The sequence below is a fragment of the Scyliorhinus torazame genome, chromosome 7 (genome assembly GCF_047496885.1).
Source record: "Scyliorhinus torazame isolate Kashiwa2021f chromosome 7, sScyTor2.1, whole genome shotgun sequence".
In the NCBI taxonomy this organism is placed as follows: Eukaryota; Metazoa; Chordata; class Chondrichthyes; order Carcharhiniformes; family Scyliorhinidae; genus Scyliorhinus; species Scyliorhinus torazame.
In genome coordinates, this window is record NC_092713.1 from 126712446 (window position 1) to 126725000 (window position 12555).

General features: G+C 48.7%; 1 protein-coding gene across 1 annotated transcript in view; it reads left to right on the plus strand.

Moving 5' to 3' along the window:
• The first annotated feature begins 5098 nt into the window (after positions 1-5098).
• zbtb41 (zinc finger and BTB domain containing 41) overlaps positions 5099-12555 on the plus strand; it is a 42395-nt gene continuing 34938 nt past the window's right edge. Inside the window, exon 1 of the mRNA XM_072511475.1 lies at positions 5099-5169. The gene's annotated coding sequence lies outside the window, so the exon portion shown is untranslated. The remainder of the gene's footprint in view (positions 5170-12555) is intronic.

The following is a 12555-nucleotide window of genomic DNA, read 5'->3' on the forward strand; positions in this document are numbered from 1 at the left end:
CCATATATCCCGGTCGGAAGTGCGTCCGGATGCAGACAAATTGAGCGCCATTGCAGCCATGCCGCAGCCGGCAGACAAGAAGGCAGTGCTACGCTTTCTAGGCATGGTCAACTTCCTGGGGAAGTTCATTTCCAACCTTGCCTCCCACACAACGGTTCTTCGCCACCTAGTAAAGAAGTCCACGGAGTTCCAGTGGCTGCCCGCACACCAGAAGGAATGGGAGGAGCTCAAATTTAAGCTCACCACAGCCCCGGTATTGGCGTTCTTCGACACCTCTCGGGATACGAAGATCTCGACTGATGCCAGCCAGTCCGGCATTGGGGCGGTACTCCTGAAACGGGACGACACTGCATCATGGGCTCCGGTCGCCTATGCCTCGCGGGCCATGACCCCCACAGAACAGCGCTATGCGCAGATCGAAATGGAGTGCCTGGGTTTGTTGACCGGAATAGATAAGTTCCACGATTACGTGTATGGTCTCCCCCAGTTTACTGTGGAAACCGACCATCGTCCCCTGGTCAGCATCATACATAAAGACCTGAACGAGATGACCCCTCGCCTCCAGCGCATCCTGCTCAAGCTCCGGAGGTACGATTTCCAACTGGCTACACCCCGGGTAAGGAACTCATCATTGTGGATGCCTATCCAGAGCAGTAAGCACACCGCCCGATTCGGAGGGGTTTGTCTGTCAAGTCAAAGCGCATGTGGCCTTCACATCGGCCAATCTGCCAGCTGATGATTCAAGTCTGGCCCGTATTCACCGGGAGACTGCGATTGAACCCCTTATACAACGTGTGATGCGCCACATGACGGGAGGGTGGCTCAAAGGACAGTGCCCACAATTCTACAATGTCCGGGACGACTTGGCCGCCATTGATGGTGTCCTAAAGCTGGACCGGATTGTGATTCCACACAGCATGCACAAGCTGGTCCTCGACCAACTACACGAAGGCCATCTTGGGGTTGAGAAGTGCAGACGGAGGGCCCGAGAAGCTGTATACTGGCCGAGCATCAGCGATGACATTGCCAACATGGTGCTCAACTGCCCCACCTGCCAAAGGTTTCAGCCGGCGCAACCCCCTGAGACGCTTCAGCCCCATGAGTTGGTGACGCCCCCTGGGCGAAGGTGGGTGTGGACTTCTTTCATGTGCTTGGCAGGGACTACGTAATCATCATAGATTACTTTTCAAATTATCCAGAGGTCATACGCCTGCACGATTTGGCATTGTCCGCTGTCATCAGGGCATGCAAAGACACCTTAGCTCGACGTGGCATTCCGATTACTGTCATGTCGGACAATGGGCCCTGTTTTGCAAGCCAAGAATGGCCTTCATTTGCTGCTTCGTATGGCTTCACACACGTGACGTCCAGCCCTCTACATCCCCTGTCAAATGGGAAGGCGGAAAAGGGCATTCATATCGTCAAGCGGCTCCTCTGCAAGGCTGCTGATGCTGGATCGGATTTCTGCTTCGCCCTGCTGGCCTATCGCTCGGCCCCACTAGCCACTGGCCTCTCACCAGCCCAGCTGTTGATGGGTCGCGCCCTCAGGATCACTGTGCCATCCATTCTTGTCCCTACACTCGACCACGTTCCAGTACTGCAAAGGATGCGACAGCAGCGTGCTCAGCAGAAGGTGGCACATGTCTCTCGGGCAACTGATCTTCCTACCTTGGCGCCTGGAGACAACGTCCGCATCCACCTACCAGAGGGTGGCTGGTCGGCAACTGCCGAAGTTCTCCGACGCGTGGCTCCCCACTTCTTCCTGGTTCGCATGCCTGATGGCTCCATTCGCCGGCACAATCTCTGGGCTCTTCGCCTGCTTCCGCGCTCGCTACGTGATCATACACCAGTGCCACGCCCTCCTGTTGTTCCTGATGTCGAATTTGTGGAGCTTCCTGCCACCATGCCCATTCCTCTGCTGCCTGTGGCCAGGCCCATTCCTCAGCCGGTGGATCCTGACCCACCCTTGAGGCGGTCAACCCGAATTTGTCGCCCAGCTACTAGGCTGGACTTATGAGCCTGTTTGAACATTGGACTCACTAAAAGTTTTATACCACTATGTTAATAAGTTTCTCTTTTGTCGTTACAGGAGTTCGTTTTGATGCTTGATGTTTACACTTGTTTTGTTGATGGTACAACCTCGTTGCTATGTTGCACCTGACACCTTCCTATGTATATAGTTTAGCCTCATGTACATTCTGTAGATATTGCACACACGCACATTCAGCTGCACTCAGTACACATCTATATTTATTACCACATCGGCACATATTCTTGTAAAAAAGGGGGGATGTCATGATATTCAGATAAACATCATGGTGCAAACACACATACACACTGATGGACAGATCAACGGACCAATCAATACACACGCAACATCACAGCCAATCACGAGCAAGAGCAGACACACTATGAAACGGGGAACACAACACTTCCGGCTCATTCCAGCAGGAGACAGCTCAGGGCACAGAGCTCGCAGCAAGCCACTCAGACATTCACCATGTGCTGAGTGCCTCGCCAAGATAGTGTTAGGGCTGGGTCCACAGGTTAGAGGGTAATGAATGAACCACAGTAACCAGTTTACAATTGTTAATATTGTCAGTAATAAAACTGAGTTGTACCTTCCGCAACTGTGTTGGTTTGTCTGTGTAGCAGAGCACCCAACACGACAGTGAGAATTCCACAGATAACATTTGTTTTGGTATGTTTAGCTGGGGGTAGCTCCTCCACGTCCCCACACACCCCTACTACCAACCTGATTTCTTTCTTCAGTGTCCATTTTTAAAGAGATAAAGCACAATTTGAGAAGCTCCCATATGAACTCAGTCCATGTGTAAAGTTAAGAATATGGCATGCCTTCACTGGACATGATACATGATTAATTTTTCAGTTTTGATGAAAGATCACAGGTTTGAAATGTTAACTTTGTTTCTCTCTCCATCTATGTTACCTGACCTGCTGAGTATTTCCAGCATTTATATTTGGGCTGTAATTCTCCGGCCGTTGGGATTCTCTTTTCCCGCTGGCAGTGCAACCCCACCTGTGGGTTTCCCGGTAGTGAGGTGGCTTCAATGAGAGTTGACAAGTGGTGGGGAGAGAGAATCCCGCCGCCAGCGAATGGCCAGCCACCGAGAAACATGTGGCTGGGAACCGAAGAATCCCACCCCTAATTTCCAACAGCGGCAGTATTTTGCTTTTGTGTCTCCTCAAGCACATTGGCTTCTGAGCACTGTGTCACTGGTCTGGATATCGTCTGGGCACGACTTGTAGTAAGGAGGCTGAATGGTCCACACGTCCCTGCGAGGTTGTCAGAATTGGGGAACATTGGCAGGTTGAGCTGCTCGACAGCAGGCCGCGTAGTGGCCCACCTTGCCACAGCGGGGGCATTGTCGGGTTCTTGCGGGACATTGCCGCTTTAAATGTGCGGCTCCACAGTTGCCGCATGTCGTGACGTCATGGCGTTCGTTGCGCCACCGCGCTTGCGCAGTTCGGTCTTGCGTCGAGCGCGCCTGCGCATCACGCTCCTCAGTGTCGCCGTTGTTTTTGGTGCGCACAAGCGCGGGAGGCCTCGAAAAGCGCGCGAAATGGCCGCCCTCTTCCGGGCCGGGAGGAACTCGATTGCCTGGACCCGTTCGGCCTTGTAGGATGCCTGCCTTGCCGATCCGGCCGCGTTGGACCGCTGCCGCGCCGATTCGGCCGCCTGAAACTGGGTATAGCGGCTAGTCGCGTTTTCGAGCAGGACACAGGCTTCGATTGCGGAGGCTAAGGTGAGGCCTTTTATTTTTAATAGCTGCTGGCGTAGGGTGCACGAGGTGACCCCAAAAATGATCTGGTCCCGAATCATGGAATCGGAGGTGGTGTCGTAACCGCAGGACTGCGCGAGGATACGGAGATGCGTAAGGAATGACTGAAAGGGCTCATCCTTACCTTGCAGGCGCTGCTGGAAGAGATACCTCTCAAAGCTCTCGTTGACCTCGACGTTGAAGTGTTGGTCGAGCTTGAGAAGGACCGTCTTGTATTTGGTCTTGTCTTCACCTTTGCGAACACCAGGGAGTTGTAGACATGGATGGCGTGTTGACCTGCCGTGGTGAGGAGGATTGCGATCTTTCTGGTGTCCGAGGTGCTCTCCTTTCCAGAAAGAGCTGGAAGCGCTGTTTGAACAGCTTCCAATTAACGCCGAGCTTTCCAGCGACTTGCAGCGGCTGCGGTGTGTTGACGGTGTCCATGGCGCAGGATGGCAGATTCCGGAGGATTTGTAGGTAGGTACCAAAGTCACTCCTGGTACTATGAAGTGTTGGGTACTCTGCTACACAGACGAACCAACATGGTTGCGAATGGTACAACTCAGTTTTATTTCAAACATCTATTTACAGTTGTGTACTGTTTACTGAGGTTCGATCATGACCCTTGCATCTGTGGACCTACTCCTAATTCTATCTTGTTGTGGCACTCAGCACATGGTGGATGTCTGAGTGGCTTGCTATGAGCTCTGTGCCCTGAGCTGTCTCGTCCTGAGTGCCCAGGAAGTGTCGTGTTCCCTGTTTTGTACTGTGTATGCTCTTGCCTGTGATTGGCTGTCGTGTTATGTGTGTGTTGATTGGTCTGTTGATCTGTCCATCAGTATGTATGTATGTATGTGCTATGATGTTCACCTGGATATCATGACAATTTGAAGAAACAATTCCCATTTCCCGAAGTGTTGAGAACCTGAGTAAATTGATTTAAGATTATTGGCAAAAGAAACAAAGGCGACATGAGGAAATACTATTATTTCAGTTATTTATGCAGTGAGAGGTTAGGATCTAAAATGTACAGCTTGAGAGAGTAAAATATGTGCAAGGTTGGGTGGGTGTATGGTTCATGGCAGGAGGAGGGGTCATGTCAGTTGCTCTTGCAAACAGCCGGCACGGACACGATGGTGTGAATGGTCTCCCTCTGTGATGTAACTATTATATAGGTGTTGTCAATGTACGAATTGAGGAGTTTCTGAGACTTCAGCAATAACATCGTTGCGATGCTGCCTTGACAACCTGAGGCTCTTCCCCAGGTACATTCTACGCATGTGCGGATACTGGGCCGCGTACTACGCATGTGCGGATACCGGGCCGTCAGCCGCGCATGTGCGGGTACCCGACGTTCTCCTGGTTTTGGCCGCGAGCGGAAACAAAGGTTTGAAAATAAAAACCAATAAAAGGGGAGCGCGAGCGGCGGGGCTCGGGCTTGGCGGAGCAGCCAATGGGATCGGGCCTTGTGGCAGGTGGTGGGAAAAGGAGTGCGCGCCGCCGGGGATCCGGGACCGGGGAGGCAGGGCCCTGCTGGGCCGCCTCTCTACTGATTCCGGGACTCTGATCCGGGAGGTAGATGAAAGGCGGGGCTCGCACCTGCCCTGCATCCCCATCGCCATTTGGGGATCCCCGGTGCCACCTAGGCGTTGTGGACCCTGCACCACCTCCAAAGCAGAGCTGGCTCAGGGAGTCTTGTCTCCTTGTATTGGTGTGACCAGTTGCACAACAATCCCTGTCCATCTTTGGGCTGGGTCTTTCTGAGACAAGGGCTTGACAAGACAGAGCTTTCACATCAGCAGAAGACGATGGTGCCATATATTCGGCTGTTTCCTTAGTGGGAGGGGAATTGGAAAGTATTGAGCTTGGACTTGTCTCTGGGTTAGCCACTCACACATCCTTTTCTGACCTTGGTAATGAAGCCAACACAAACTGATGGGCTGAAAGTTCTGAACTCCTGGTGGCTGGGATGAATGTAAAATGTCATGATGCAATTCTGAGCTGCTTGTGGGTTTACAGTGCTAATCTAAGATTGTAAGAGACCTACTGATTCCATCCCTCTCCCTGACAATTGTTTGAAACTGAACCAGGTTGTTTGCAATCATAGTGTGTTTGACCCGTGAGATGGGCTCCTGACACCTGCACCATCACTTCACTATTTTCACTTCCATCTACTACTGACACCCACTTCCGTGCCTTCACGATTCTAATTCACACCTGGCTTAACTTCCACTTTCGGTCCCCTGTAAAAGTCCTGTTCACCTATCATCTTTCTGCTTAATGGCCTACAATGGCGTCTGGTTGAGCATCACATCTGTTTCCGAACTGCACATTTGCACAGCCCTCATTTTATTTGCTCCACAATTGATGTTTGTGGCTTCAGCTGCTCCAGCCCTAAGCCATGGAATTCCTTTCTTAAACCTCTGCCTCAAAATATTGATTCCCTCAAATGCTCCTTAAAACTTACCTCTTTGGATAAGCTTTTGACCATATCGATATTTTTCCTTTTGTGGCTCTGAGTCAAATTTTGATTTATAATGTTCCTGTGAAATGCCTTGGGACATTTAATTATTTTCAGAGCAATGAATTAAGGGTGGCATGAAATGGAGCTCTGCTGCTATACAACATACTTTTAACTGAAAGTTGCATAATTTGAATTATTAGATGTTTTAATTGCAAAAAGCATTGTGATTCAAACATGATGTGTGGGGATTCAGCCTTGTGTATATACAAGACCTGGCCATTGGAGTGCTTGATGCCGACATTAAGTGGAAAATGTTCTTCAGTTATTTACATTGCTTTTGTTTGAGTGCAAGAAAATAAAGCTTTGAACAACTGAGTTCCTGAAAAAGTGGCTACATTCCCAAGCATTAAGACATGGCAGGCATTCTTTTCCTTTAGTAACCTATCAATCTGCCCGAAGATCCTTCAACTATTTGGAAAGGTCACTTTTTTTCAGCACTGCCAATTGCATACTGAATAAGCGACTAAGGCCAGTTCTGTGTCCTCAGTTAAATCCCAAGTTTTGAATTCAGCCTTCTATTAATGTATATGGTCTTGGAAACAGGAGTTTGAATTTTGGGATTTAAATAACTGGTGAAATAGCAGCTAACATAGAATCATAGAATTTACAGTGCAGAAGGAGGCCATTCGGCCCATCGAGTCTGCACTGGCTCTTAGAAAGAGCACCCTACCCAAGCCCACATCTCCACCCTATCCCCATTACCCAGTAACCCCACCTATCCCCATTACCCAGTAACCCCATCCAACAGTAAGGGCAATTTTGGACACTAAGGACAATTTAGCATGGCCAATCCACCTAACCTGCGCATCTTTGGACTGTGGGAGGAAACTGGAGCACCCAGAGGAAACCCACGCACACACGGGGAGAACGTGCAGACTCCACACAGACAGTGACCCAAGCCGGGCAATTTTGGACACTAAGGACAATTTAGCATGGCCAATCCACCTAACCCGCACATCTTTGGACTGTGGGAGGAAACTGGAGCACCCGGAGGAAGCCCACGCACACGGAGAGAACGTGCAGACTCCACACAGACAGTGACCCAAGCCGGGTGTCGAACCTGGGACCCTGGAGCTGTGAAGCAATTGTGCTAACCACAATGCTACCGTGCTGCCCACAACATGAACCTGTTACTACTTCTACTTTCTAACCACATCTTTTCTCTGATGGTGCCATTTTCTTTTTCTGATATATAATATTCCCCGATGCAAGATGTCTTTTGTACCTCAAGTTCATTACTGAGCTCCACTTGCCTGCTCCGTTTGCCTGCATTAAGTAGTCTTATTACTTCTTGCTCTTAATACGAGATGTTTAGTATACCAAAACTGCCAATCACAATTCACTTTGGGGATGTACTTGTGAAGTAATGTTTCTGTTATGTCTGTGCTTTATGAATTTAGTATGGATTGCTCTGGCCAGTTCCTGATTCTTAGCTTCTATATTTTAGTTAATGTTCTGGAATAATTGCGCAAGTCTGATTTCTATGTGTCAGTGTGTTGTAATTAGGAAGATCTAAATATACATTCGGAGAGCTAGAAAGAAAATATGATAATTTAACAGTATTTGTACTTAAATTATTAGAATCTGACATTCAAAATCAAGCAACTTAAATGAAATATATATGTCATTTTTTCTTTCACTTCAACCAGTTATTCCACCCCCCCCCCCCCCCCCGAAAAATGTGAAATGCACACTAGTGTTGGGTGAGGGCAGAAGTGGATTTGACTGTGACGTTCTGTATGATTGAATTGTCTGTTCTGCACCTTGTCGAAATTTTTAATGTGGAATTGGGCAAGGTACAGACCTGATTGGCATTTGTAGATCAGAAACTTGCTGCCAACACCAGACGAGCTATAAGGCCTTGCTTGTCGTTTCAGTGTGCACCTTCATAATTCCCACTAGGTTGGACAAATGCAGCCTTCAGTGAGAATTCATTACTTTTTTTTTGACGACTTGCAGTTGTTTCAACATGCTCTAATTTTCTTTGAGCGTAGTCTTGTGCGTGGCCTTCATTTGTTTCTATAAATTTTACACAAAAGCAAAACCCTGCAGATGCGGGGAATCCAAAATAAAAACAGAAAATATTGGAAATACTCAACAGGTCTGGCTGCACCTGAAAGAAACCAAGTCTTCAGGATTGGTTTTGATGAATGGTCACAGTCTTGTAACATTAAGTCTTGGGGCTGGTTTAGCACAGTGGGCTAAACAGCTGGCTTGTAATGCAGAACAAGACTAGCCGTGCGGGTTCAATTCCCGTACCAGTCTCCCCGAACAGGCGCCGGAATGTGGCGACTATGGGCTTTTCACAGTAACTTCATTGAAGCCTACTTGTGACAATAAATGATTATTATTATTATTTTGCCTCTACAGTTTCTGCCAGACCTGATAATTTCCAGCATTTCTGTCTTCTTATATATTTTAGATACTTTTTGAACACAGACTGGGTGCCCAATAATCCAACTTCTATCACCATTTTAGTGTTACTGATGCTGATATCTATTGTGGAAATTTCAAACTTTAGTTTACTTTCACCTTATTTTGAAGCACTTACCATGGGGCAGGCCATATTTAAAAGCTAGAACTTTCCTGAATTCTACATTTCAACCAGATTTTATGTGGAGGACTAATTCTTGTCAGATAGCCATTGTAATAAATAGATTTGAAAAACAACAAATCTTTGAAATAATATGGCATTTATGAAATGCAACTTGGATTTAAAACCCAATTGGAGCTAGGGTTGGTATCCAACATAGGGTTATTTGTCAATAAAAAAATGCATTTTATACTTTTACCCCAACTGGAGTACTGTCCACAGTTTTGGGCTCCTTAGACAAGGAAGGATATGGTTCATTGGATTTATTCTTGGGATGAGAGGGCTGTCCTATGAAGAGGGATTGTGTAAAATGGACCTATATTTTCTAGAGTTTAGAATAAATGAGAGGAGGTTTCATTGAAACATGTACGATTATTGTTGGGGCGGCAACTTAACAGGGTAGGTGCTGAAAGGTTGACTTTCCTCGTTGGGGCCTAGAATTAGAAGACAACGTCTAAGATGATCGATCCTTATCCTGAAACTGAGATGAGGAACAGTTTTCACTAGCTGTGAATGTTGGAGATTCTCTACTTCAGAGGGCTGTGGATGCCCAAGGCTGAGATTGAAAATGTTTTGGGCTCTATGTGAATTGAGAGCTTGAGGGATCAAACTAAGGTCAAAATTCAGCTATGATCTTATTGAATGTCAGAGCAGGCCTGAGGGGCCGTATACGTAGACGCAAACATAGAAAATAGAAGCAGGAGGAAGCCATTCGGTCCTTTGAGTCTGCTCCGCCATTGATTATGATCATGGCTGATCATAAAGAGTTCAATACCCTGAACCTACCCCCCCCCCCCCCCCCCACCCCCCCACACACACACACACAATGTCCCTTGATCCTTTTAGCCCCAAGAGCAATATTAAATTCCTTCTTTAAATTACACAGCATTTTGGCCTCAACTACTTTTTGTGATAGTGAATTCCACAGATTCATCAAACTGGGTGAAGAAATTTCTCCTCACCTCCGTCCTAAAAGATTTACCCCTTATTCTCAAACTATGACCTCTAGTTCTGGACTCCCCCACCATTGGGAACATTCTTTCTGAATCTAGCCTGTCTAATCCTGTTAGAATTTTATAAGTTTCTATAAGATCTCTTCCCGCACTCCCCCCCCCCCCCCCCCCCCCCCCCCAACTCTTCTGAACTCCAGTGCATATAATCCTTACTGATTTAGTCTGTCCTCATATGACACTCCCGCCATCCCAGGAATCAGCCTGGTAAATCTTTGCTGCAGTCCCTCCATTGCAAGAACATTCTTCCTGAGATAAGGACACCAAAACTGCACACACGACTCCAGTTGTGGCCTCACCAATGCTCTTTAGAATTGTAGCAAAACATCACAATTCCTACACTCAAATCCTCTCGCTATGAAGGCCCCAACATACCATTTGCCTTCTTTATTGCTTGCTGGTCACCACACTACCAGAAGGACATGGAGGCTTTGGAGAGAGTACAGAAAAGGTTTACCAGGATGTCGCCTGGTATGGAGGCGATTAGCTATGAGGAGAGGTTGAATAAACTGGGATTGTTCTCCCTGAGCGGCGACCTGATGGAAGTTTATAAAATGATGAGGGGTATAGATGGGGTGAACAGTTGGAGACCTTTTCACAAGGCGGAAATGACAATTACAAGGGGGCACAAGTTCAAGGTGAGGGGGGGATAGGTTCGGTGGAGATGTGTGGAGGAAGTATTTTACACAAGAGGGTGGTGGTGGCCTGCAATGCACTGCCAAGTGAGGTGGTTGAGGCAGATACGTTAGTGACCTTCAAGACTTATCTAGGTAGACACATGAAACGACTGGGTATAGAAGGATACAAGCGGTTGGTCTAGATAGGACACATGATCGTCGCAGGTTTGGAGGGCCGAAGGGCCTGTTCCTGTGCTGTACTGTTCTTTGTATACCTGCGCGCTTACACTCAATGACTGACGCACCAGGACACCAAGGTCTCGTTGAGTATCCACCTTCCTCAATTTCACCCATTCAAATAATAATCTGCCATCCGAGGGACTTCCGGTAGTGGCCATGGAGTGAGTGGTTGCACATTTGGCAGCTCCTGCTGCATGTGGTTTTTTCAGACCTCCCCCCCACCCCACCCTGTAGGGTGGATAATTTGATGATAAAAGGTGCAGGAGTGACTGGCGAAAGTTAAGCTCCACTGGTAGGTTTGGTGGATGGATCCACGGACCACAAGTGGGGCGAAAAGAAGGGAGCAATTGGAGCAACAGAATCTTTGTGCACCACAGGTCAAGATGGCGGAGGGTAAAGGGCCTGTCCTGCCTGACCAATGGTCGACAGAGCGACTGGTGGACTTCTTGAACGAGAAGTTCAGCCGGCATAGGAGGGAAGCCCAGGAGGAACTAGCCAAAGCAGTGGAACCACTAAATGTGGGAATCAATCACGTGGGACAGAGGCTGGCGTACCATGACTAGGCTATTCGGAAAGTGGCAGAGATGGTGGGGGAGCATGAGGAGCAGCTTGCCTCGTTGGCGGCTGAAACAGGTGTGACGTGGGAGACTGAAGCGGTTAAAGAAGAAGGTGGAGGATCTGGAGAATCGCTCCAGGAGACAATTTACGAATTGTGGGGACCCTGAAGTCATCGAGGGTGCGGACGCCGGTACGTATGTAGCCAAGATGCTGGAGACGTTGACGAGGCAGGGGGCCTTTGACCGGCCCCTGGAAGTTGACCAAGCGCAAGGGTGCTGATGAAGCCGCAGGCGAACAAACCACTGAAGGCAATGGTGGCGTGTCTCCACCACTTCCTGGATAAGGAAAAGATATTGAGATGGGCGAGGCAGACGAGGAGGTGCACCTAGGAAGGGAACGAGCTGCGGGTATACCAGGGACCTTGATGCAGACCTGGTGAAGAGGAGGGCCGGGTTCAATCGGGTGATAGCTGCCCTCTTTAAGAAGGGGGTGAAGTTTGGGGTGCTGTACCCGGCCCGCCTCTGGGTGACTTTTAACAGCCAAGAACGCTATTTCAGAGCACGAGAGGAGGCGATGGAATTGTTAAGAGACAATGGACTTGCAGGAGGAGGTCACAGAACCTTAGAGGAGGTGTGAGGAGATGTTTGCTTTTTCTGCCTTTTCGTTTGATGGTTGTTGGAGAACTTTTATCCGATGAGATGTTTTGTTGGGTTTGGTGGTGGAATGCTTGGAGCGTCAAGCGTGAGTGCACCTTTTTCCTGTTTCTTTGTTCCATGGAGGTGTGCGGGGGAGTCAGTGGACTTGGGTGGGGGCTGCCAGGGTAGCTGGGTGGGTTAGCTAACGGGAGCACAGTGGAGAGTGGCCAGATGGTTAGCGTAGAGGAGGTGGATGGAGTTGTTGTTTTGTTTAGGGGAAGGGGAGCTGTTGACAGAGGTGTGGCTGCTGTGGTGTAGCAAGAAAATGAGTGATGACAGTGGGCATCCGAGGGTGGGCCTGCGGGTCGCGAGACACGGGACGGGCGCTGGTCCAAAAAAGGATAAGGTTGATCAGCAGGGGAGGGGGCGGGGTGACCCCCGACTAGGCTGGTCACATTGAATGTGAGAGGGCTGAATGGGCCAGTCAAATGGTCGTGTGTGTTTGCACACTTGAGGAGCTTGAAGGCGGACGTGGCTTTTTTACAAGAAACACATTTGAAGCTCGGGGATCAGACAAGGTTAAGGAAAGGGTGGCA